Below are 24,833 nucleotides of genomic sequence, written 5' to 3'. Positions count from 1 at the left end.
AGTATTCCCTATAGCACAATGTCAGTACCCTGAAATCAAGGGCATCAATATTTATGAATTGAAATATTGACTGACTCTCTCTCTCTCTCTCTCTCTCTCTCTCTCTCTCTCTCTCTCTCTCTCTCTCTGTCTCTCTCTAGGATAAATGAAGACTATAATTTTCATTTCAGTTTAGATCAGATTTTACTGCCAAATAAGTAATGTAAAACTTCTCAATTTATGTTTATAACTTTTAGATTTCTTTGAGATTTTCGTTATGTAATCTAGTCTGGATTTGAACTCATGATCCTCCTATTTTAACTTCTAAAGTGTGGGATTACAGGTGTACAGCACACTTGCTTATACACACAGATTGACACACATGTATGTAAATATATACACATTTAGGAAAATAATGTTCATAAATAAATAAAATTTAAATAAATTAAAATTCATGTTGAGAATACAGACAGAAGTGGTGGGCCTATTGGCAGCATCCTTGTAGTAGTTTAGGTTTGGTTTAACCTAGTGTGATATAATCTTAATTGAAGTTTGGCAGCTATGTTAGCACTTTAGCTGATCACTAACACATTCTCTTGACATATATACTACTTAGACCCTCTAGGACTATTTAAAATCATAAACAGGATATACTGGGTGCCATATAACGTATTTTAAATAAACACAGTAAAATAATAGCTTAAATTATTGCTTTATTAATCCTAGCAGTGAAAAGTGTTGACTGTTATGTAGGCACCCAAAGAAGTCATTTCATTTTGCCTGCTTAATAATTAGCACACAGATTGTGTTTTGAGATAGGAAACGGAGAATCTTTGAGTCAATTGAAAAGGTAATAGGAATTTGGGGAGGGAGGAACTGATGATCCATGTTGGAAAAAGGCCAGCCACAGGGAATTAACACCCTGATATTATGAACAGATCTCAGGTGACCTCAAGAGACTTGCACTTTTTGTTTGTTAAGAGCCTTTGTGAGATGTGCTATGATGTACACTGTGAAAAGCACTGGGGCTCTATTGTTTATCTCCATGTCTGCCAGTAAATGTCATAGAACAATACATTTACTTTGTGTAACCATGCTACAGTGCATGTGTATCTGTGGATGTGGGTATGTATGTATGTGTGTGTGTGTGTGTGTGTGTGTGCATATATGCGTGTATGTATGTGTGAGCGCGAGTGTGTAGGTTAGAGAATTATTTGGAGGACTCTGCTTCTACCATGTGGATGCTGGAAATGGGTCTTAGGTGATCAGGCACTGGGGCTCTATTGTTTATCTCCATGTCTGCCAGTAAATGTCATAGAACAATACATTTACTTTGTGTAACCATGCTACAGTGCATGTGTGTCTGTGGATGTGGGTATGTATGTATGTGTGTGTGTGTGTGCATATATGCGTGTATGTATGTGTGAGCGCGAGTGTGTAGGTTAGAGAATTATTTGGAGGACTCTGCTTCTACCATGTGGATGCTGGAAATGGGTCTTAGGTGATCAGGCTTGGTAGTGAATGTCTTATTAACTAAGCCATCTCCTGAGTTTTTTTAAAGTTTAAAGTTTCGGATATGGAGAAACATTATGTGAGGATGAGTAATTTATTTTTTTATGCTTTTCTTCAGCCTTCTGTCCCTTGCTGAAAACAGCAAGTGTCTGTACTCTGTGAGCTCATTTGTTGAGTGCTGACTGTTGCAAGAAGAAAACTTAGGAAGTGTGTGTAGACATTGTCATGAGGAAGCATAAGGAATGAGGCAATTTAGTGAGTACTGCAAAGATGCTTTCAAAGTGCAGCCTAAAGTCAGATTTTATTTCCTTCAGATTACCAGTAATCACATGACATTATGGTCTATTCTGTACATTTAATTTTTTTATTCAGATATAGAAGGGAACATGCTGGTATTATCAAATTATCTCCCTTTTTAAACACAAGGTAAATATTCATATAACTATAATTACTGTCTTTTTAAGAAATGATATCAATGAATTTGAAACATTTTGTTTAAGGTTATAGACTGAATGGTATTAGTGAAAAAAATAATGGTCTTATTTTTATCCCATGAATGAAACCTACTTTGTAAATCATCCTCCTTTTTTAAAAAAAGTTTTTCAAGGTTTCTCTGTGTAGTTCTGGCTGTCCTGGAACTCACTACATAGACCAACTGGCCTCAAACTCAACAGAAATCCACCTGCCTCTCTGCCTCACGAATGCTGGGATTAATGGCAGTGGCAAAATCTACTTATATTGACTTTTCATTCTTTTAGGGAAATGTACTTAAGAATTCTGCTGTAATAGCCTGTTTAGTTCAGAGCAAATCTTTTATTTTTCTACTTAAATAAAGAGGTTAGTTAACTAAAACTTAAAATTTGGGAGTTATTTGGTAAAGCCAGTGGGAACAAGTGTGAGGCTAGGACTGTATCTATGGTAAGTTTGTGTTTTTATTAACATACTTCATGTATTTTGAGGGAGAAAGCAGGAAGAGAAGAGCATTTTATAGTCATGCCCAGCATTTTAAAATAGATCTTTGTTCTTTTGAGATGGGGGAATGACTGTAGTCTGTAACCTCAAGTCTTGAAAGATTGTGCCCTGGGTGTGTCACAATGAGTGTCTTGAGTCTTTTATAGAAATTGTTTAAAAATAAACAACATGAGGAGTAGTCTACAGGACTCAAAAGGAGAGTAAGGTTTTATTTACCATTATTAACAAACGACTGACATTGCTGCTAATAATTTTGGTTTTGGGTGTGTACTGTTTCACTAACACTTAAGTGCATATGATAGAAGATTGGGGGTGGGGTGGGGAAGAGTATGTGTTGTTAATAAAATTTAGTGCTAACTTTAAAAAATAAAATCTTACTCCTACAAACTGCTCTGTGTGATCTGTTTTCATGAGGAAATGTTGATTAAGTAGTTTCCATTTTGGTATTACAGTATGTCCTGTTGTAACTTGCTGAGTATGTAAAAATCTGTTAAGTCAGAAAAGCAGCTCCAGCTTTAGCCTCTACTATTTATTATGGGAGAAACCAGAAATAGAAATCTACTAAGAGTTTTACAGTGTATTGAATTCCTGCACATCTCTCTCAGAGTAAGTAAAACTTTTCTAAAAAAGCTGAGATTTTAGAACCAAGTCAGTTACTTTCTGTGTTACCACAGAATGTCTTTTTTTTTTGCATGAGTTTTTTTTTTTTTACATACATGTCTGACATTTAAAAAAATGTTATATATTTGAGTCTTGGTATTGCTGTGTAGTCAGCACTGGTTTAGAAGTCACTTACCTCTTCCTCCCTGCTTGTAGATGCGTGAAATACACTAACTTGCATAATGGACTTGTTGAGTACAAAACTGTTCATACAAAACACTAAGGAAATGTATTTTCTGATTTTTTCCAATGCATTCTTCTGATTTATTCAAGAAATTTGATTATCAAGACCAATACCTGACTTTTGGTATCTGCTTGCAAAATGTAGTAGTTAAGTATTTACTTAGTTGAATTCTTAACCTTTAAATGTTGCTAACAATGTGTATTGAGTGTAATTTCTGAATAAGTGTTTATTTCTATCAGTATTTCCTTCTATCAGGGGTAAGAGGGAGAGGAAGGAGACTCAGATCTTGGTTTTTTTTTTTTTATTTTTGAAATACGAATTTGTACTCTGGTCAGTGTTTCCCTCCCTCCTTCCCTTTCATTTTGAGACAGGCTCTCTTGTAGCCCAGCTTTCCTTTCTGATCCTCCTGTCTCCATCTCCCAGGTGTGATGTGTTCCACCATGTCCAACTCATGTGCTGTTGGGGATTAGACATAGGGACTTGTGCATGCTATACAAGCACTCTTGACTGGACTGTATCCCAGCCCCTCTGGTCTGTTAGCTATAGAATTTGGTACTTTGTAGTTTTTGCTTTGTGTCATGGTCAGAAAAGTTTTGGTTTTTTTTTTAAATATACAATCTTTTATTTTTGTAAATTTATTTATTTTATGAGCATTGTGTTTTACTTGTTTGTATGTGTGAAGGTATCAGATCTTGGAGATATAGACACGTGAGCTGCCATGTGAGTACTGGGAATTGAACCCGTGTCCTCTGGAAGACCAGTCAATGCTCTTAACCACTGAGTCATCTCTCCAGTGCCTGACTTTTTCTTTTTCAACTGTGTAAATTAGTTTTGCATAATAATGAGGTTAAATTGTTCACCACTTAAAATTATACTGTACAGGGAACAGAAATATCAGTGACACATGAAAAGAAAAGTTGTCAACTACAGTCTTGTATGTGGTATTCATTAAACTTGTGATTTGGGAGAATTTAGTTTGAATTATTTTTGTGTTTTTGCTTTTCAACACAAGGTCTCATGAGTCTCTGGCTGTCCTGGAACTCATTCTATAGACCAGTCTGGCTTTGAATTCACAAAGATCTGCCTGCCTCTGCCTCCTAAATGCTGGGATTAAAGATGTGCACCACTAAACTTGTTTGGATTTTAACATCATTAACAACTGGATTTAAACTCACTTTCAGAATAGACTCAGGAAACAAACTGCATGGCAAAAATTGTTTCCCCCAGACCACAGTGAAGAGTGACGTTGATTGATGATTGTTTTGACGGGATCTCGTTTAGCTCAGACTGGCCTTAAAGTTACCCTCATGCATCCACCTCCTTAGTGCTCAATTTACAGGTGTGTGACTCTGTGCAAACAACTACAGTTCTTTAACTATATCTCAATTTTACCAGGATACCTGTCTTGTATAAAAATTATTTTGTTTTTTGGTCAGGAAAGATATATTTTTCTTTGAACAAGAAACAAGAATGATCCTATTCAGTATAACTTTAAGTGTTAATTGCTGTAGCTATAAAGAGTATGTAGACTTTTAGGGGTTTGGTCAGTGTACTTTGAAAGAAACTTTGATGTAAACATGAATAGTGAATATTTTTTAAATTTAATTTTAAATTATAAAGATACTTTATAATGTGTCAGAACTACTAATTCCAAAACAGTAACCTGAGTCCAGATCAACAATTCTTTCTGAAGGCATTCAAAATAGAGGATAGTCTCTTTTTTTTGTGTTGTAAAAATACTGTTTTAGTTATGTGTTACATGCATATGAGGTGCACACGTACATAGTTCAGAGAAGGACGTTCTTCTATTGCTCTCTATTATATTTTTTTTGAGAGAGGGTCTTTCATTGAACCAGAAGCCAACATTTTGACTAGGTTGGCTGCCCAGCAAATGCCAGGAATCTCTGCTGCTATGTCCCAGTGTTACAGCTACATCTTGCCATGCACTACTTTCTTTTTACATGGATGTTGAAGATTCGTACTCCAATCTTCATGTATGCTCAGTAAGTGCTCTTAGCCTTTGAATGATATTCTTAGCAATATGAATTATAGTGGTGAATAGTAATGTTGACTGAACCTGTGTTCAAGTAACTTTATTTAAATTCAAGTGGTTAACATTTTTGGCTCTATATTTTCTTGTAAAGATATTCTATAGCGTTTTAAAACTATATAATGATTATAAGATGATTACTCATTTTAGAACTTTTTTGAAGTACAGAAAATAACTGCTTATCAATAGTTAAACAGCTTGTTGACACTTTCATGTTGATTTCTTTACTCTCCTTTTTTCTTTTGTTTTAAAATTGTTTTTATTGAGCTATATATTTTTCTCTGCTCACCTTCTAATCTCTCCCATGATCCCCATGCCCCCAGTTTACTCAGGAGGTCTTTTTCTACTTCCCTTGTAGGTTAGATCCATGGATGTCTCTTTTAGGATCCTCTTTGTTGTCTGGGATTTTCAATTGTAGGCCTTTTTTTTTTTGCATTATGTCTAAAAGCCACTTATGAATGAGTACATATGATGTTTGTCTTTCTGGGTCTGGGTTACCTCACTCAATATGGTGTTTCCTAAATTCATCCATTTGCCTGCAAATCTCAAGATGTCATTATTTTTCTGCTGTGTAGTACTCCATTGTATAAATGTACTGTATTTTCCTTATCCATTCTTCAGTCAAGGGGCGTTTTGGTTTTTTCCAGGTTCTGGTTGTGACAAATAATGCTGCTTTGATCATAATTGAGCACATATCCTTGTGGTACAATTGAGCAGCCTTTGGTTATATTCCCAAAGATGGTATTGCTGGTTCTCAGAGGTAGATTGTTTCCTAATTTTCTGAGAAATCGCCATACTGATAACCAAAGTGGCTGTATCAGTTTGTACTCTCACCAGCAATGCAGAAGTGTTCCCTTTTCCCCACAACCTCTCCAACATAAGTTGTCATCAGTGTTGTTGATCTAGGCCATTCTTACAGGTGTAAGATGGAATCTCAGAGTTGTTTTGATTTGTATTCCTCTGATGGTTAAGGATGTTGAGCATTTCCTTAAGTGTCTTTCAGCCACTTTAGATTTCATCTGTTGAGAGTTCTCTGTTTAGGTCTGTACATTTTTTTTATTGGATTATTTGTTCTTTTGGTGGTCAATTTCTTGGATTCTTTTTATATTTTGGAGACCAGCCCTCTGTCCGATGTGGGGTTGGTGAAGATATTTTCCCATGCTGTAGACTGCCATTTTGTCTTGTTGATCATGTTCTTTGCTTTACAGAAGCTTTTCAGTTTCAGGAGGTACCATTTATTAATTGCTTCTGTCAGTGTCTGTGCTGCTGGGGTTATATTTAGGAAGTGGTTCCTTCTGTCAGTGTGTTCAAGTGTACTTCCCACTTTTTCATCTATGTCCTCTCCTGTTTTCTTATGTGTGTTTATTTAAGTTGATATCATACTGTTTCTGTATAGGGGTTAGATGCTAACATTCAAAGCATTATAATGGTATTTATATTATAGCTAGAATTTTTATGAAGCAAGGCATTTGTGTTAGGGTTCAGTTAATTTTACCTGAAAAATTCATAATAGTATTTTATTCCATATTTTCAGCCAACAAAATTGTACATTTTCCTGTTTAAACTATAGCCATTTATATATGGCTATATATGTGTATATGGGTGTATTGCCTACAGGTATGTCTGTGCATCACATGTGCAATACTCTTGGATGTCAGAAGAAAGGATAATCTGGACCTTGGACAGGTGGTTGTGAGCCTCTATGTGGTGCTAGAGATTGAACCCAAGTTTTCTGTAAGAGCAGCCAGTGCTCTTAACTATTAAGCCATCCCTCCAGCCCCTAAACTATAATTTAAATGTGAAAACACTCAGATCGAGGGTCTTCCTGAAACAAAAGCAAAAGTAAAATCAAAACAAAGTAGGCAGTTGGATGTATTTGGCTGATGGCTTATTTGTCAGCTCCATCTTTGGAAGATTATATATATATATATATATTTATATATTTCTGTGTGTGGATATCCCTGCTCATGTGCCATAATTCTTAATGTTTTTTGACATCATTACTTCAAAGACAAGGAGCCAGCCTGTTTTTAAAGCCCACTGATCGTGACTGATTTAGCCTTGTTATTGCAGAAATCAACCTGGCTCCTCAGAAGGAGGACTGACCTTGGTTGTTTAGTAAGATAGGGCACTTAAAATTTCCTGGTAGAAATACTGAGCTTTCCTACAAAGGCTAATGAGCTTCATCCAGCCTTCGTTTGAAAGAGGTATAGTGTGGAGTATGGGGTCTTTTGGTAAGTGACTGGGCTGCTCTCATTAGCTACGTTTTCCTTTACTTTGCTGCTGCATTTTAGAATTCATTTTTGTAAGTTTAGAGATGAACTTAAACAAATGTATTTGTTAGTATAGAAAAATGAAGATTAAAAATGCAGAAAAAATAAAGTAATCAAAAATAACTATCATGAAGTCCCTTTTTTGTGGTAGGGTAAAAATTATGTCTTGAAATGTATCTATTGGGACTGGAGAGATGGCTCAGTGGTTAAGAGCATTGCCTGCTCTTCCGAAGGTCTTGAGTTCAAATCCCAGCAACCACATTGTGGCTCACAACCATTTGTAATGAGGTCTGGTGCCCTCTTGTGGTCTGAAGGCATACACGTAGACAGAGTATTGTATTCATAATAAGTAAATGAATATAAAAAAAAACCTGTTTGATTCAAAAAAAGAGAAATGTATCTATTGTATAAAAACAACCATAGTTTTGACTTTGCTATGTTTCTGTTTGTTTTGGATCATAGTTTATTTATTTATTTATTTTGGGTGTTTGTGTAAATGCTATAATTCTTACTTTCAACTTAAATTCAGGACTTTCTAGCTGATCTAATGTGTTGGGGGCAGAAATAGAGAGTAAAATAATATCATATATATTCTTATTTTATTGTCTCTAATGATTGTACAAAGTTAAAGTGTTAGACTTTGAGGGGAGCCAGATTTACACATTCAACTTAGAGATTTATCATTACTGGACAAATACCACTTTTTTCCAGCAGTGCTCAGGTGGACTTCGGTCATAGTACTGTGTTTCATAAGAACATTTAAAAGGAACACAGTAACTGTATTTGCCTTTCATCTTATAATCAGCTGTTAAACAGTAGATTTGGGGTTAAGAAGTAAATTCTAGATTGTCGTTCATAGTGTGTGTTTCCTTTCAAATGTAAGTGCTTAGTTTAAAAAAGGAAGGAGTGGTAATGAGGTTTTAAGTTTTTAAATTAAATTTATTTTGTATGTACATTTTGGCACACATAGGAGGTCAGAGGACAACTTGTAGGAGTCTGTTCTCTTGTACTATGTGGTGTTCAGGGGTCAAACTCAGGCTTTCATACTTGACAGCATGTTTCTTTATCTGTTGAACCATCTTTTCAGCCCAGGTAAAAAGTTTTTTGCTTTTAATGGGTTTTTTGTACCTTGATAATAGGTTTCTCTGCCGATGCAGTAAGCCAGATCAAGCCAAATCAAACTAAATTGAAAAGTAAAATAACAGTTTGATTTGAGCAAAGCAACTCCCCAGTGAGTTCTCCAGTCTCAGAGATTGAGGCAGAAGTCACAGATCCAAACTAAAGCAGGAAGCTTATATAGTTTGTAGGCCAGGGTTGGTGGCATGTGTGCCATAAGCTGTGTTTATGCCCAAGTACAGTTAAAAAAAAAAAACAAACCTGAATACTTTAGTCAGGTACTTGGATTGCTGACAACTTCAGGGGAGGAAGCTGCAGTAGCCTCCAAGAATGCAGAACTGGGCTTTTTGGTCTCTTGATTTTGTTAGGAGATTCTTGAGTGGGCAGGGTTTGGAGAGACAGGATTGGGTCTTTCTAGATTATGCAGGGGCAAGCTGGAGGTTCCAGCTGAACAGTTTTTGTTTTTCCAAGACAGAATTTCTCTGTGTAGCTCTGACTGTATTTGAACTTACTTTGTAGACCATGCTGGCCTCAAACTAATGGAAATCTACCTGCTTCTGCTTCCCAAGTGCTGGGATTAAAGGCATGCGCCACTACCGCCTGGCTCTTGGTAAAAGGTTTTCAAAATGAGATGGTTTTCTGTTGTTATTTCCATTACAAAGTTTTGCAACATACGAAAAAGTCCTGTCTTATTTAAGTATCCATTTGAGAACATACAAAAGGGCATATAAGAGAGGCATTGCTGTAGAGTACTGGACCTATGCACAATATTTAATGAGTACCTTAGCCACAGTTTTGAGGAGATGGGAACCTGCTGCTAAGATCTGAGGCAAATGTATTGAGTTTATCTTGGTCCTCTTCCAGAGAATATAGTGTTTTCCATGTTTGTAGTTCAGATTGGCATTATTGATAAGAATATCTTTTTAAACAGATCCTTTATTATCCCTAAGGAAAATAAGCTGAAACCCTGAGAGGGTTTCCATTTTTAACTTGTTGCCTATTTTCTTAGTATAGTTTAATTTCTTCAAATGTTCAGGCTACTTACAAGATACAAAAATAGGAAGAACCATTATGTACTTCCAAAGCTAAAGCTAATACAAGCAGCTACGTGTATTATAATACATGAAAATTTGTCCAGTTAAAAAATACATTGTTTAAGTGGTTTATTTATCTATGTGAGCAATTAAGTAAACATGTTATTTCAGGTGGAAGTCTTGGCCACTGTATGTAGGAGGAACAATACTAAGCTTGCTTTTGTTAGGAGGGAAGACTTCATGGAAGAAGATGACTAAGTGAGTAAGAAGCTAAGGATGGTATAGTTCTTTGTAAATAAAGGGAACCAACAAACCTATATTTGAAACCAACGGTAGGAAGTAGATGGAGGGGAAACATTGCCTGTAGTTTGTATTGTCAGTGTATGTTAATTTTACGTTTATACCTCTTTCAATGAAATAAAAATTTTGAATGTGAAAATTTTCTTTGCTGTGTCATATATGTAGCAAAACAATGTGCTAAAAAAATCCAAGTTAGAAGAAAATTACAGTTTCAAATAAGGAAGGTGTAAGAACAGTTTGTTAGCTATTGAGGCAGAATATGTGTCAATAGAGGACTTACAACCAAGAAGTAGGAAGGACCTTGATAGTACTAGGTTTGAGGGCTAGACTGAGTTAAATTTTTATGTTGAAACAGGAAGACTTAAGGTAAACTTCCAAGGTTCAGAAGGAGGCAGATGAATGAGACTGGAAGTAGGACTTCAACAGTGGCTTGGCTTCCAGATATGGGCTCTGGCTTTTCCCAGTTATGAGGAAGCAGTTTGGGGGATGCTGTTTAGAATGAACTACTTCCTTAGAGCAGCAGTTCTCAACCCGTGGGTCCCAGTCTCCAAAGACCATCAGGAAACACAGATGTTTACATTACAATTCACGACAGTAACAAACCACAGTAATGAAGTTGCAACAAAATGATTTTATGGTTAGAGTCACCACACAAGGAATAACTTGACACATGAGGGTGGGCAAAGGTGAATGTGTGGCTCATTCAGCTTATTAGCACAATAATATAACTTTCAATATTTATAATTTACATAATGTTCATATAAAATATTGTTAAAATTATATTTGCTAGACGGGAATAAAACCAAATTCAACTTAATCCTGTCTGATTTATAGGTCTGCCATTTGTACCAAATTATATTTGGTGACATTTGTTTCAATTTTTTGAATACTTTACAAATCTGTTTTTTTAGAAATATGTATGTGCACATATATGCATGCCTGTGTGGAGGCTAGAGGTCATATCAGGTGCCTTCGTTAGTTCTTGTCTAAATTATTTATTGAGACGGTGTCTCTTTTGCCACCTCCCATTTCCTCTTTTCAAATATCTTAACTATACACCCGAATTATCCCCTTGCAACTTAAGGCTACTGAACCTGTTTTGTTTCAGTCAGCAAAATAATTCTCAAACTGGAAGTCTTATATCAAGCAACATAATGGAATGGAATTATAGTGTAGAATAAGGGATGAGAAAGATAATTGCTATATCAGAGCTTTAAATTTTTGGAATGCACATATATAATTTTAAAAGTGAAATTCTCTATAAAAGGTATCACCAGTATGAAGAACATTTAATGAAACCTTAAGCTGCAGTAATGGAAATGCAGTGTCAGTGTCATAGATGTTAATGTTCCTATCATAATCTTAGTTGTAGAGAAGTTCATTTTTGAATTTTTTAAGGTTACTTATCAACTATATATAGTGTCTATGGGAACATGTTTAGTTGTGCTACTCAAATTGGTTTTGTAGTAAGAATGGTTTAGAAAATGGAATGGAAGAAAGGACAGTTAGAAAGAATGTCCAGATTTTTTATGCTGTCCTTTAAGAGAGAATATAGGCTTCTCTGTTGTTCCTTTGAAATATGAGAAAAGCTTTTTTGAGGAATGGGGATACAGGACCAGAATGACACTTGTGGGTGGTGGGTATTATAACCATTGATCCCTGGCAGTCATCATAATGTGAACAACAAATGTACCAAATGTATATAGCTTTATTGGCTCAAAATGTTAGCAGTGGGCATAAGTAGTAGGCAGGGTTTACTCACAGGGTTAGGTAATGAGTGTGTCAGCTTCTGCTCTGGAAGAGCGCTGTTATCTCAGTTAAGAACAAGAAATGAGTGTCTTTAGGAAAAGCTTTGTCTAGAAAGGCCCGAGTGTCTCATGACTGAATCCTGGTAGTCATCCACCACCTGCTGTTAGTAGAAATCATCTAGTAACTGTAAAGGACCTTTGCCAACTTTTCCCCACCATATTTTCCATGCTTCCCTAGTGCTTTTCTCATTATTGTGATCAGATACCTAACAAGTATGTAGCTTAAGAGAGGTAAGATATATTTTGACTTACAATTTGAGAAAGTAAAGTTATCTCCTGTGGGGAGTGTGTGGTCATAGTGAATCTGTGGGTCACCTTACATCCATAGTCAGAAAGCAAAACATGGACAGGAAGTGAGTCTGTGTTGAGAAACCACAAGGCCTCCCTCTCACTTCCTTCAGCCAACTTCTACTTCAGAGCCAACTCTCATCAGAAACAAAATGTTCATATACCTGAGTCTTTGGGAGGCAATGTACATTTAAACTACAGCATTCCTTAATTGATAAAGTTATAAGAAAAGCCATTTGAATTCAGTCTAGTGGAACAAAGATTCAATACAGAAAATAAAATATGTATTCAACTTAGTTTTGTTTGAGTTTGCTGAATTTCAGTTCTTTTGGAACTCATCCAGTATTTCATTATAATAGTTTCATTGTATGTTTGCATTTCTCTGTATATAATTAATAAAGCACTGTTTTTGTTGCTGTAAATATTTATAGTTTTCACATAGTCAATAAAATACACATTTTTGCTTGTTTTACACTCTAATCAAGACCATACCCATCCTTTCCAGAAGTTTCCTTCTACTCTTTTCATTTTCCCTAAACAAGCCTCTCTGAAGCCACTCCTGATTTCTATCACTGGAAATTGGTTTAGCCTGTCCTAGAAGTGATTCCATGGTAATGGAGTTATACAGGATGGCCTCGCTTCTGGCTTCTTTGTCTTAATGACCTTGGAGAGTCATCCAGCTTTTTGGATGTGTCTGAAGTATTTGAGTTTTAGTCCTGAACCACAATTTTTTATGTCTGAGTGTTTATTCATTTATTTCTTGATGTATATTAGTGTTTCTTACAGTTTTTTTCCTATTATGAGTAAACTGGTATAGAGTTTCTGTATAAACATTTTTTAGTTGTTTGAAATTCATTGTTTTTCTTGGGTGAAAATTTTTGGGTTGGGCCTGGAGATATGGCTCAGTGGTTAAGAGCACTGGCTACTCTTTCAGAGGTCCTGAGTTCAATTCTCAGCGACCACATGGTGTCTCACAACCATCTGTAATGATATCTGGTGCCCTCTTTTGCGGGCATACATGGAGGCAGAATGTTGCCTACTAAATAAATAAATACATCTTTTTTAAAAAAGAAAACTTTTGGGTTGTAGTAGAAGCATCTTGCTAACATTGTCAGAAAATGGAAAACTTCTTTTCCATGTGGTAGTACAGGTTTGCACTCCTATAAGAAGTGTCTGGTGTTGCTTGGCATTGTCTTTAACACTTGGTATTGCCTGTCTCCAAACATCCCCTCAGTGTGTTCACAATTCATTGTGGCTTTAATCACATTTCTATGGGGATTGATGATGTTGACTACTTTTTCCTGTGCTCATTATTCATCCACACAATTGTTTTTTGTGTATGCCTATTTTTAAACTGACTTGTTAGCATTTTACTTTAAGGCTTTCTGTAATATTGGCTACAAATCCTTTGTCCGTTATTCTCCTAGTCTTACCTTTCTGTTTTCCTAACAATTCTTTGGTGAAATAAATATTTTAAATATTCGTTTCTGTGATGAAAGCATCTTTAGTTTTTACCAAAAACCTTCTTTTCTGCTTAAAAAAGATCACTTCTACTGTGCTGAGAAATTTTGTAGTTTTTTTGTTTTCCATGTAGTTCAAAACTTGAAATACTTAAAATGTTGAAAATCTTAAAGAAGTTTCCTATGAAATATTGAGTAATAGCACTGGGAACATAGGTAGGTCAGTGGTAGAGCACTTGCAGAAAAAAAAAAAGATGTCCAGCTGCTCAGTGCTCTTCATAGCTGCCCTTGATCTACTGATGTAGTTGAAAATCATTTCAGCACTTTTGATTGTGTATTTTTGTTCCATGTCTCTTAAATTTTTCCTACTTGACTATGTTTTAGTTATTCCATTAGTTTATGTCATGAAATTAGATTGTGTTCAATTTTTTAAGAAAATTTCTTCTCCCATTCCCTGTGGAGGGATACCTTGCTCAGTCTAGGTACAGGGGAGGGCCTTGGCCCTGCCTCAAGTGATGTGACAGATTTTGGTTGACTCCCCATGGGAGGCCTCACCCTCTCTGAGGAGTGAATGGATGGTGGTGGGGTAGGAAGAAGATGTGGGGAGTGGGAGAAAATTTCTTCTTAAAAAATTATTTTGCCTTTTCTAGGTGTTTGCATTTTCGTGTGCCTATTAACTCATTAATTTTTACATCAAAGCAGTTTGGTAGCACTTTGGTTGATGCTTATTTTATTGTATTAATTTTTTTCATTAAGGAAAATGTATTTTGTAACACTTACTGATTTTTGTCTCATGAAGTTATCTTTGTTATTTTGTGTTAGTTCAATTTTTAAATTAACATACAGCAAAATTGGTTTCCCTTTGCTTACAACATCTTAATATCTGTGTTACTCTTACCACACTCAAGAGCCTGTAGTTCTTGTCCTAAACAAATGTACTGGTCTGTTCTCTGATGCTGTGATCTTCTCTTTTGGAAACTACATTTAAATATAATAACAACAGTGTGAATGCTGCCTCTCCCTAGGCATGTTCCTTTGAGTGTTGACTCAATGATATATTATTATAGTATGTGTATTACTAGTTCATCTTGTTATTTGATCAGTAGCATTATATTTTATGTTTACACACACATTCAATTCATTTGTGTTCTTTTCTTTTCATTTGTGTTCTTTGTATTTATTGGAAAATAATCATTGCAATGGTTATGAATGTTTTTGTAAAAATATTAGTTTTCATTTTTGCAGGGTGGTAGGTCATGGTACCTTCCCCCATTTCTCAAGTCATGCTGTATTGTCCATGTTGTCCCTCATACTATTTGCTGGGATTATAGGCATGCCAAAAAATGTTTTGTATTCTCTTCTCCCGATGTAAAGATTCATCCCATGTCTTCACTCTTGCTGATCAAGCAGAGTTCCACTGGCCATTCCTTTTTTTTTTTTTCAAAGAAATAATGCTTATTCTTAAAATAATAGCATTCGTTAAATTTAGAATATGTAGACAAGAAGAAAAATGGAAAATCTTGTCCATTGTTTTTTGTTTAAACCAAATCAAATACTGAGGCTTTTAGTGCTCCTTTACCCATCCTTGCTGTTTCCTCCTCCTCACCATTATTTTCCTCTTCCTCCTTCTTCATTTGTATTCAGTGTTAATCATCTTGAAAGAACAGTTGGTACCTCTTTTTTTCCCTTGTTAAATAATCATTTTAAAAATTTGTGTGGGTGTTTTGCCTGCATATATCTGTGTACCACTTTTGTGCCTAGTGCCTGTATATGGCAGAAGAGGGCATAGGATCTTGAAACTGGAGCTTTCAAATGGTTGTGAGCTGCTATGCTAGGAATCTGCCTGGGTCCTCTAGAAGAGCATCTAGTGCTCTTAACTACTGTCATCTCTCTAGCCCCAGAACAGTAATTTCCAATTAGCATGTGGTAAGTATTTGCTACAGACACCAAATTTATGGACATAGATTGCTGTTGTGGGACCTTAGGAAATGTGGCTTACTATCTTGAGATCCTTCTCACTAACATTTGTTTTATTCATTCAGTCCAACCACTTGCTTATCCTCCTGGGACTACGTAGTTGATGGTAGCCACTGACTTGCTTAGGCTAGTAAGAGGCACCTGCTTATTTGGCTTTTTAAAAACTGTGATGATTTTTGAAGTCTAATAGACTTACTTTTAGACCTAAGTACAGCACTGTTGTTACTTATAGTCATGTAACATCAATGAACCATTTCATGAAGTCTTAGAAATTAGCTGCCCCTCCCTCCCTCCCTCCCTCCCTCCCTCCCTCCCTCTTTCCCTCCCTCCCTCCCTCCCTCTTTCCCTCCCTCCCTCTTTCCCTCCCTCCCACCTCCTTCCCCTTCCCCGCCCCAAGACAGGGTTTCTCTGTGTAGCAGTTGTAACTTGCTTTGTAGACCAGGCTATTCTTGAACTTAGAGATTTACCTGCCTCTGCCTCTGCCTCTAAGTGCTGGGATTAAAGGCATGCACCACCACTGCCCAGCCAGTTTCATGTATATTTATTTTTAACTTTGCTTTTAAATTCGTGACTACTTCTGCCAGGTTATGAGTGAGGCATTCATGTGGCCTTGAGGAACTTGGATAAACGCTGGTTTATGGAAAGAAGTGCTAACCAAAGTGTTTGTCAATGATGTTTCTGTTATGTTTGAGATAGGAACTGTATTAAGGCATAATAAAATACTTAAAAGACAGTGTGAAAGAAAAACTATTTTGTTACAGTAAATCTAGACCTTTTTTGGTCTTGGGGACTACACACACACTTTAACTAGATAGGGAAGAAAGCCAATGTTTGTCATTGAGGAAGGGTTTCATTTTTAGTGCTATTGATACATACATGAATATTGAGCCAAATTATGTAACCTATTAACAGCTACCACTATTATTAATATGAAATAAACTATCCTTAAGACATCTTGATGGATTTCTAGGGAAAAGTTTCAGTTACAAAGTGAAACCATCTTGAAAAAGAAAAACAATCTAAATAATTTCTGTTCTAACTTTTAGAAAGATTGCTAACTATAAATTCATGAAGCCGGGATGGCTCTGTCAGTAATGAAGGTGTGTCTGGATCCTTTCTGCCCTGTCACAGGTCTGGTTTTCAGGGGCTTCTGTTTTAGATTTCTAGAGATAAACTACTTGATGGAAAATATGCTATTTATTTCTTTATTATTGCAAAAGCATGTCCTTCCTTTGAGAAGACAGTAAAATATAATTTTATGGAAAAAAGAAAAAGAGACAAGCAGGGATTTATTTTTAAAAAGATATATATTGTTATTTAAAATATATTTTTCTTCTCAGTTAAGAGACTGTTAATTTGGAAACAGAGAAAAAAGGGAGGTTGTGGAGAGCTGTATTTTTCTTTGGTTCTTGTTCAGATGTATTAGTAGACATGGAAGTAAATTTTCTATCACATGTGCACATGTCACATGTTAGATATGTGGCTTGGCCCTTTTTGCCCACATTTCCCCAAATGAAGTACGTTGTTCTCCAAATGCTATGGTTACATTTCTAAATTTTTAAATGTCAGGTGGTTCTCTTCCCTTAACTTTCTGTGTTCTAGCACACAGAACCAGTATTGGACAGACTTTCAAACTTTCAGGACCACCCTGACACAAAGACCTTATGCTTTTTTTGTGTGCGCTTGTTTACTTTTTGTTTTTAATTAGTATGATTTAGGGGCGTGCATTGATGGTTGTCTTTTACATCTAGTGTACTAAAAACTTGAGCAAGCATACCCATATTCAACTCTGTAAGTGATGATTACTTATAAGAGTTCATTACTGCCTATTGTGTAAATAAAACTTTGGTTGTTTCCCAATGTTTGCAAATAACTGAACAAATAAACATGATCAAGCATACAGAAAAAGTTCATGGAATAAGTTCTGCACTTTTCACATTCACAAGGAACTAATCATGTAAAACCAAGAACATATTAAATAGTATGTGTTCTTGTGTAGGTCAAGGAGTTCAAGACTTTGAGGAGACACAGCTTTACAGACATGGTTGCAAGCAGCCTCTCCACGTGTCAGGACTACAAAGCAGAAAGAAGGCTTTATATACTTTTTTTTTAACAGCTTAGTACCTGTGGAGAACCAGAAATGGTGTGTAGTTGTTAGCACACATTGCATTAGGTGTATGGTGATGTTGGTGAAAGAACTACCAGCATGGAGAAGGTGGATCATTGTAAAAGCAAGTACTGACAAAAGGTCTTCCATACCTATTTCTAGAAGAGAGGAATCCAATGCTGGGGAAATGTAATAAGTTTGTCCCTAGAATGGAAGGTTTATATTTGCAACTAAATACTGTATAACAACTTTTGTTCTGTAGCAGAACTTTAATGAGGTTTTATGCTGGAGCAGTTTCCCCTATAAGATTTAGTATTCTTTTGATCTTTATCCTGTAAACACTAAAGAGAATTTCACAGGTTCTAGCACATTTTGTCTCAAATGAAATACATATATATGTGTATATATATATATATTTAAAATCTAAACACATTATTTTTCTTAGATCTGTCATATCTGCTACTTCAAGAAAATCATGCATCTTTCTGTCCCTTTCTTTGCCTGAGGAACTTGACATATTCATTCTGAGTAAGCTGTTGTTTCTACTGCCCAGACAGAGGTGGGTTGATTCTTTTGATACTTCTTTCTATTCAGGATCCAGCTGTGTTCTTCCTTCATTTTCAAGTCTGAGTGCAGACATTTTTTTTTACCCAAAGATCTTCCCTATGACTATGTCTGTACTTCTCATCACACACAGAAGTCCTCATTGTTTCAAGAAGCCTTCTTGTTTTGGGACAAAATGTGTTGATTCTGACTCTGCTCTTCCGCCCAGCCTTTGATCTTTAGTGTGGCCATCTGACTGTTGAAAACTGTAATGATATGAAGCTATAGGAGGGGCAGAAGTTCTTTTATTGCGCAGGATTGTTTTGGCTATCCTGGGTTTTTTGCTTTTCCAAATGAAGTTGAGTATCGTTCTTTTGAGGTCTTTGTAGAATTTTGCGGGGATTTTGATGGGTACCTTGTTGCTCTTCTTATAGGTCATTTCTATTCGTTACTTTCTGTCCTAGATTGTCTTTACTGTGATGATAGCCACTTGGTTTCTGTCATAGCTTTCTCATTTGAGTAAAAGCAGTGGAAGGCTGATAAGTAATCAACTCCTTGAAGAGATTACCTAGTTTTAGCATGTTGTTCACGGACCCAGAGTCTGTTAAAATGATATGATGAACAGTTTATGTTCAGAAGTCATCATTGGCTTTAAAGACAGGCAATTTTGATCCTTTGCTGGTATTTCATCACTGTCCACCATATAAAACAGGCCACAGCCTAGCGTGATAGCACATGCCTTTAACCCCAGCACTTGGGAGGCAGAGGAAGATCTCTGTAAGTTTGAGATCAGCCTGGTCTGTATAAATTGAGTTCTTAGGACAGTCTGGTCTACATAGTGAGACTTTGTTTATCACCCTCCTCCCCACAAAAGAGAAAGAAAACAGCAAGGTTAGAGTGCTATTTACCTCTCCAGGAGAGCCCAGGTGCAGGAAATCACCAGAAGCAAAAACCCTGATCTGCCATCGCTATACACCAGGCCCCAGCAACAGTTGACGCCCGTATACCTTAAGACTCAGACTTCACCCGTGGCTCTGCTGCTGCTGCTTTTCTCACTTCAGCTGCCATCACTGATAGAATGAATTCTTAATGCAACAAATTAGCAAAGAATTCTGCTATATTAATTTGTGGTTCAGTCTAGATTACTGATTTTGTTTATAACATAGGTTGTATGCTTAATTGTGGAATCTTTTGACATTATAAATTACAGCGTTACATTCTTTAAACTAATGTTGTTTGGTTTAAAAATGAGTAAACTGATTTTTGAAAAATTCTGTTTATTTTCACCAGTGGATTTTGAATCCAAAGAAAACTTTTGGCAAGTATGTAATCTGACAGAAATGTCAGTGAACAGATGGAAAGGAGTTCCGTAAGAATTGGCTGAAAAGTAGAAGTTTGATTTTTCTGAAAATAGCTCTAGTGCCTTTTCTCTTCCCTGTAAGTGATTTGAATAATAAACAGCTGTTTTTAGGTTGATACTTGATAGCAGATAAATACTGTTTAAAATAAGGTATTAACTGTATAATTCATTTTTCAGAACATTAATATTCTCTTCTGAGCAGATATGAGTATAAAATAGTTCAAAGCCAATAGGAATACTTTTTGAAATTTTCTTAATGATACTGCTGCTTTGGTTGGGTAAAAAAATGAAATTAAGGTAATTGACCTACAGTATGAAAATTAGGACAGTTGAGTTTATTCTTGATTCTATAGTTTTTGCATTTATAACCTTTGCTATGTGCGATAGGCTCCTCATACATCTTAACATGTCACTGAAGGGCATAGATTCAACTCATAAATTTCTTTTTCATATTGATCTATTGCATGATCATCTATGCAAACCTATAATGAGCCTATGCCATTAACATAGCAAGCTCTTAACTTTCATAATAAGAGAAGAGATTTGAGACAGAACATCCTCACTGACATCAGGTATTTCTGTATTAGATAAAAGTGAAAATGTACTAGAAGGCAGATATGATATATTGGGAAATATAAAAGTACAGTAGAGACAGAAAGATGGTAGTTTGATAGCCAAATAGAGTAGTCAGACTGCTAGAGTTCTCTCATTTGTAGTTATTCAGCTCTTTACCTTAAAATTTGATGTAAACTTGTTGAATCTGTTATGAAGACTTACTGAATTAGTATAATTAGTCACTACTTGTCTTTTTTGTGCTCAGGTAGAAAAGTCAGATGCAGCTTATCTCAGTTACAGTGATATATTGTTTGTGTCTTAATAATTAAAGCTTGCCTGAAGATCAGAGGGCAAAGCAACCAAATTCTAGTCAGCCACATAGGCTAAGGAGTGGTGGCACACACCTTTAATCCTAGCACTAGGGATTAATCTTGTGAGACAGCGGCATATGGATTTCTGAGTTAAAGGCCACTCTGGCTACACAAGGTTAAATCTGTCTAAAAGAGAAACAGATCTCACACAAAGGTGGTCCCAGCACTTGGAATCACATGCTTTTAATTCGAGCAGTAGGGTGAAGATGGACGCTTAAAAGAAATACACACAGAAATGACTATAATAGAGTTATTGATTTAGAGGTAGATTCAAAGATTGCAGTCCTCTTCATGAATTGGTAACAAGAACTGAATCACGCTGCTGGGAGAAAGGCTGGACTTGTGCTTTACATCGGCATATATAGTATAAGAGGCCACACCCAAGTGGGCAAATTGGCTGTAAAAATTCCTACAGCACCTCCCACTTTTAAACAAGAAAGTTCTAAGCCTAATACAAAATTATATACAATAAGAACAAATATCATGTATAAAAATTAGAATTACAGCCAACATAAACAATATCAAGCAAGAAACGTGATAAATGTTTCAATAATTATCCTATCCTAATGAGTTTAAGTCTTGTATAATAAATAACTTGGCCAAGTCATGAGAGGAAAGTAACTACAGCTATCTAGTCTTCAACCTCAACAAAGACCCAAGAAGGGAAATAATATTACTTGAGTAAGCAGGATGTGCACTTGCTGCTATTGAGCATTCCCTGTGGAATGATATCTCCTAGTAGACTGAAAGTTATTATAAGTAGGCACAGTGAAGGCAAATTTTTCTGTCCTTTTCTTGTAATGGTATAGTGAAGAAACAATCTTTTTTATTTATTTCATCACTCACAACAGTATGGTTTTTTTTTTTTTTTTCAAAAGGCTCTGGATTTTTTAATTTCCTGGTGAGACATGTCTTCCATGGTGACTGGGAATGACTGGGACACTTTTGGCTTGGGGACTTGTGAGAGGCCACCCAAGGAGTTTCCTGATGGTATTGGGTTGCCTTGTCTGTCTTTTGTTGATCTACATTCATTGGTCCAATGTCAGCCTTTGCCACACCTTCTACATATCCTGAAGGTTGAGTCCTCCTATTTTTGGCATTCCTGGAGGAGATATTATTCCTAGGAATTCTCTGTCTACAATCCTTTCTCAGATATCCTATTCTACCACAATTAAAACATTTAGCATTTTGATGGTTCCTCATTCCTTTGGAAATTGCTTCTCCTATCCAAGATTCAGTATTACAGGAAAATGTCTCAATGTTCATTGCATGCAGAATCCATTCATCCATTGGTGCTGATCTAACCATTAAAGGCCCAGGTATCTTTTTGCATTTTAAGTTGGCATTTTCAGAAGCCAGAGATTCAATAAGTACTCTTCTAGCATCTGGACCTGTTACTCCTTTTTGTACAGCCTTAGTTAATCTTTGTAAAAAGTCACCAAAGGGTTCTCTCTGACCCTGTTTAACCTTGGTATTTGATTCAATTTGTTTTCTTGGTTCTTGAATCACATTCCAAGCATTTAAGGTTGCTTTGTGGCATAGGGACAAGATCTGTTCATTGTAAATAGCTTGAACCTGTGGGTCAGCATAAGCGCCTTCACCAAGAATTTGATTTTGGGAAGTCTCAAGTCCTTTTGCTTTTCCATGTTGTTCCAAAATTTTAGTGTCTTCTCTGAAATAACATTTAAACATCAGTTGAGGCCCATCATCTATGACTGCTGAAACTAACTGAAGCCAGTTGTGTGGCGTTGTTTTAATGTTAGAAGCCCACGTCTTTCCCATCTCCCTAACAAATGTGGAATGAAGCTGTAAGTTACCATTGCTTGCTTAATTTCTTTGAGATCATTCATTCCAATAGGTATCCATTTGTCTTCTTTGGATCCTTTAAGGTATTTAGAACTTGATACTTTGTCAGAGTAGATTACAGGCTAAGAAGCTAAAACCCTGGCTAAGTCATCTCTGACAGCTACTGGTGATGTTAAATCCTGTCCTTGTGCCTTCTTTCCCTGCTCATCAGCTCCAATATTTTTCTCAATTGTTTAAAATCTTTTTACTACTGTCTTTGTAAAGCCTGAATCTCTTGGCCTGCATATATTTCTAGTGATTTCATTGAGGCACCTAGCCTCTGGTCCTCATTCTGCACATGTGATTCCAATGTCTGAAGTTTTTCTTTTAAAGATAACACCTCATTCTTGGACATTATTTGGATAGTGTGCAGATTGCCTTCCTGGAGAGATACTCTATCTGCTAACTTATCAAAACTTTAAAACAAATTTTGTCCAGTTCACAGTATGAATTCTTTCAGGTATTTTCTCAGTATCCTTTGACATGGATTCAATTTTGTTTGTCAAATTAGTGTTACCCTTTTCAATAGTATTAATTTTTTTCAGGTAACTTTTGATTTTCAATGGTATTAGTCCTGTCATTTAGCTGTTCGTTATTAGTCTGTAAAGACTGTACCATTTCTAAAAGTGTCTCATTCTTGGCTCTGTTATCAAACCATTTTCTTAAGGATATAATATGAAGAAAAATATCTGAGTTCCAATATTCAATAAATGGATGTATCACAAGAGCCATATAAGCCTTGCAGAATACAAATCATAGTGTTAGCAAAAAAGTCACTAAACTTTTCTATGTTAATGTTGTCTGCAATTATATAACTTTAAAGTTTATTGATTTATTAATTACCTGTTATGAGGTTTGGTCAATTGTTTTAGGTGTAATAATCTTTATTGTCCAGCAGGTGTTGTGGTTTCAGAGTCACGATTAGTGACATAACCTGGTGCCATAAACAGTCCTGAGCCACTTTGGTTTTTTTCACCTTGGTGCTGGTTAAATACTGAGAAATATGGTTTGCTTGACAAACTAAAAGCAATTAAATCAATTCCATATATGGATCAAGAACATATATGGAAGTCCAGAACTCAGGAGTACAAACTGGAAGCAGCACAAGTTGCCATGAACGTGGCAGTAGTGGTGTGTGCACGAGCTTGGCAAATTTCCAAGTCGTCTCATGCAATTACCTTTGCTGTGGTTGGGGTTTTACAGAAAACCACTTAGGTAAAAGCAAACCAGGCAGTGGGGAGGGCTTTCTGAGTTGTGGACTGATTAGGCCTTTAAGCTGGTTCACCTGGATCCACATGGGGCTCCAGATGAAGCCGGATGCTTAAAAGAAATCCCATACTAGCTCAGAATTGACTATAATAGAGAGTTATTTATTTAGGGGTAGACTCACAGATTATAGTCTTCTTCACGAATGGGGAACAGGAACCGAACAGGAACCAAATCTTGCCTCCAAAAGAGAGGCCAGGCACACACTTTACATTGGCATAAGTATAAGAGGCTACGCCCAAACGGGCAGGTAACATATAGGCTACTGGTCCTAGGAATTCCTATAGCGGTAGGGAGATGGAGACAGGAGCAATATGGCTGGGTGGAATATAAAGGGGAAAAGACCAGAACTCAGTGGAGTGTAGAGTCTGAGGTTGGTGGAAAGCATTGCAGGATCACCCTTTGTTTTTCTGAGCCTTGGTAGAGATCTCTCCAGTGACTTGGCTTCTTTGCTTTTCTGATCTTCAGATTGACCCCTAATATCTGTCTCTGGGTTTTTATTATTCGTGCAACACTCCTTTCCTCCCCTACCCCCCCCACCTTTGATCACCTTAGTATAGTTCAAGGGCTTCCATCACATTGAGAATTTATTGTTGTTTAAGCTAAACTGTTGCTTCATGCTAATTTTATAATGCATATGTATACACACACACACACACACACACACACACACACACACACTACATATCAACAAAAGAACCAAGTTAAGCCAAGATCTAGAGCTGCTGCCAAATGTGAAAACAACAATGGCACACAGAAGAAAACAGAATGTGGGGTCCAAAGCCAACAAAACCCAAGATAAATTTGTTACTCTACTTGGGCTTGTTTTGGCAGCTTTGAAGTTAAAAATACAAAAGGCATCACTTACACACAATCAAAAGTAATTGAAGTGTGAATGTGGGGCAGAATGGACAGGACATTTACAGTAGCTGTTTCATTTGAATGAAGAATTGCTGCCGTTAGGTTTTGTTTCATTTATTATTTACTTAATTTCATCACTGGTATGCTTCTTCATATTCATTGTTGTTATTTTCGGTAACAGAAGAAGACACAACCATGACATTCAAAATTCATCAGACACATTTTTTTTCTGAGCCTTTCATTGCAGTCTGTAGGGTAGAACCCTTTCTTGGGGTGTTTGCAGCTCGTTTCATATTATCAGTGTAGTTACCA

At 36.3% G+C, this 24,833-nt stretch overlaps 1 protein-coding gene across 13 annotated transcripts in view; it reads left to right on the top strand.

The window, feature by feature from the left end:
• The window catches only part of Tcf12 (transcription factor 12), a 249,401-nt gene that overhangs the window by 45,868 nt on the left and 178,700 nt on the right, over positions 1-24,833 (top strand). Inside the window, exon 1 of one of the 13 annotated variants that reach the window (XM_048423185.3) lies at positions 18,166-18,279. The exons of the other annotated variants lie outside the window; for them this stretch is intronic. The gene's annotated coding sequence lies outside the window, so the exon portion shown is untranslated. Of the gene's footprint in view, positions 1-18,165; positions 18,280-24,833 lie in introns of those variants that run through there. 13 annotated transcript variants of the gene reach the window in all.

Source organism: Myodes glareolus, chromosome 4 (assembly GCF_982192425.1).
Source record: "Myodes glareolus chromosome 4, mMyoGla1.1, whole genome shotgun sequence".
In the NCBI taxonomy this organism is placed as follows: Eukaryota; Metazoa; Chordata; class Mammalia; order Rodentia; family Cricetidae; genus Myodes; species Myodes glareolus.
This window is presented reverse-complemented; position numbering and strand designations above follow the sequence as displayed.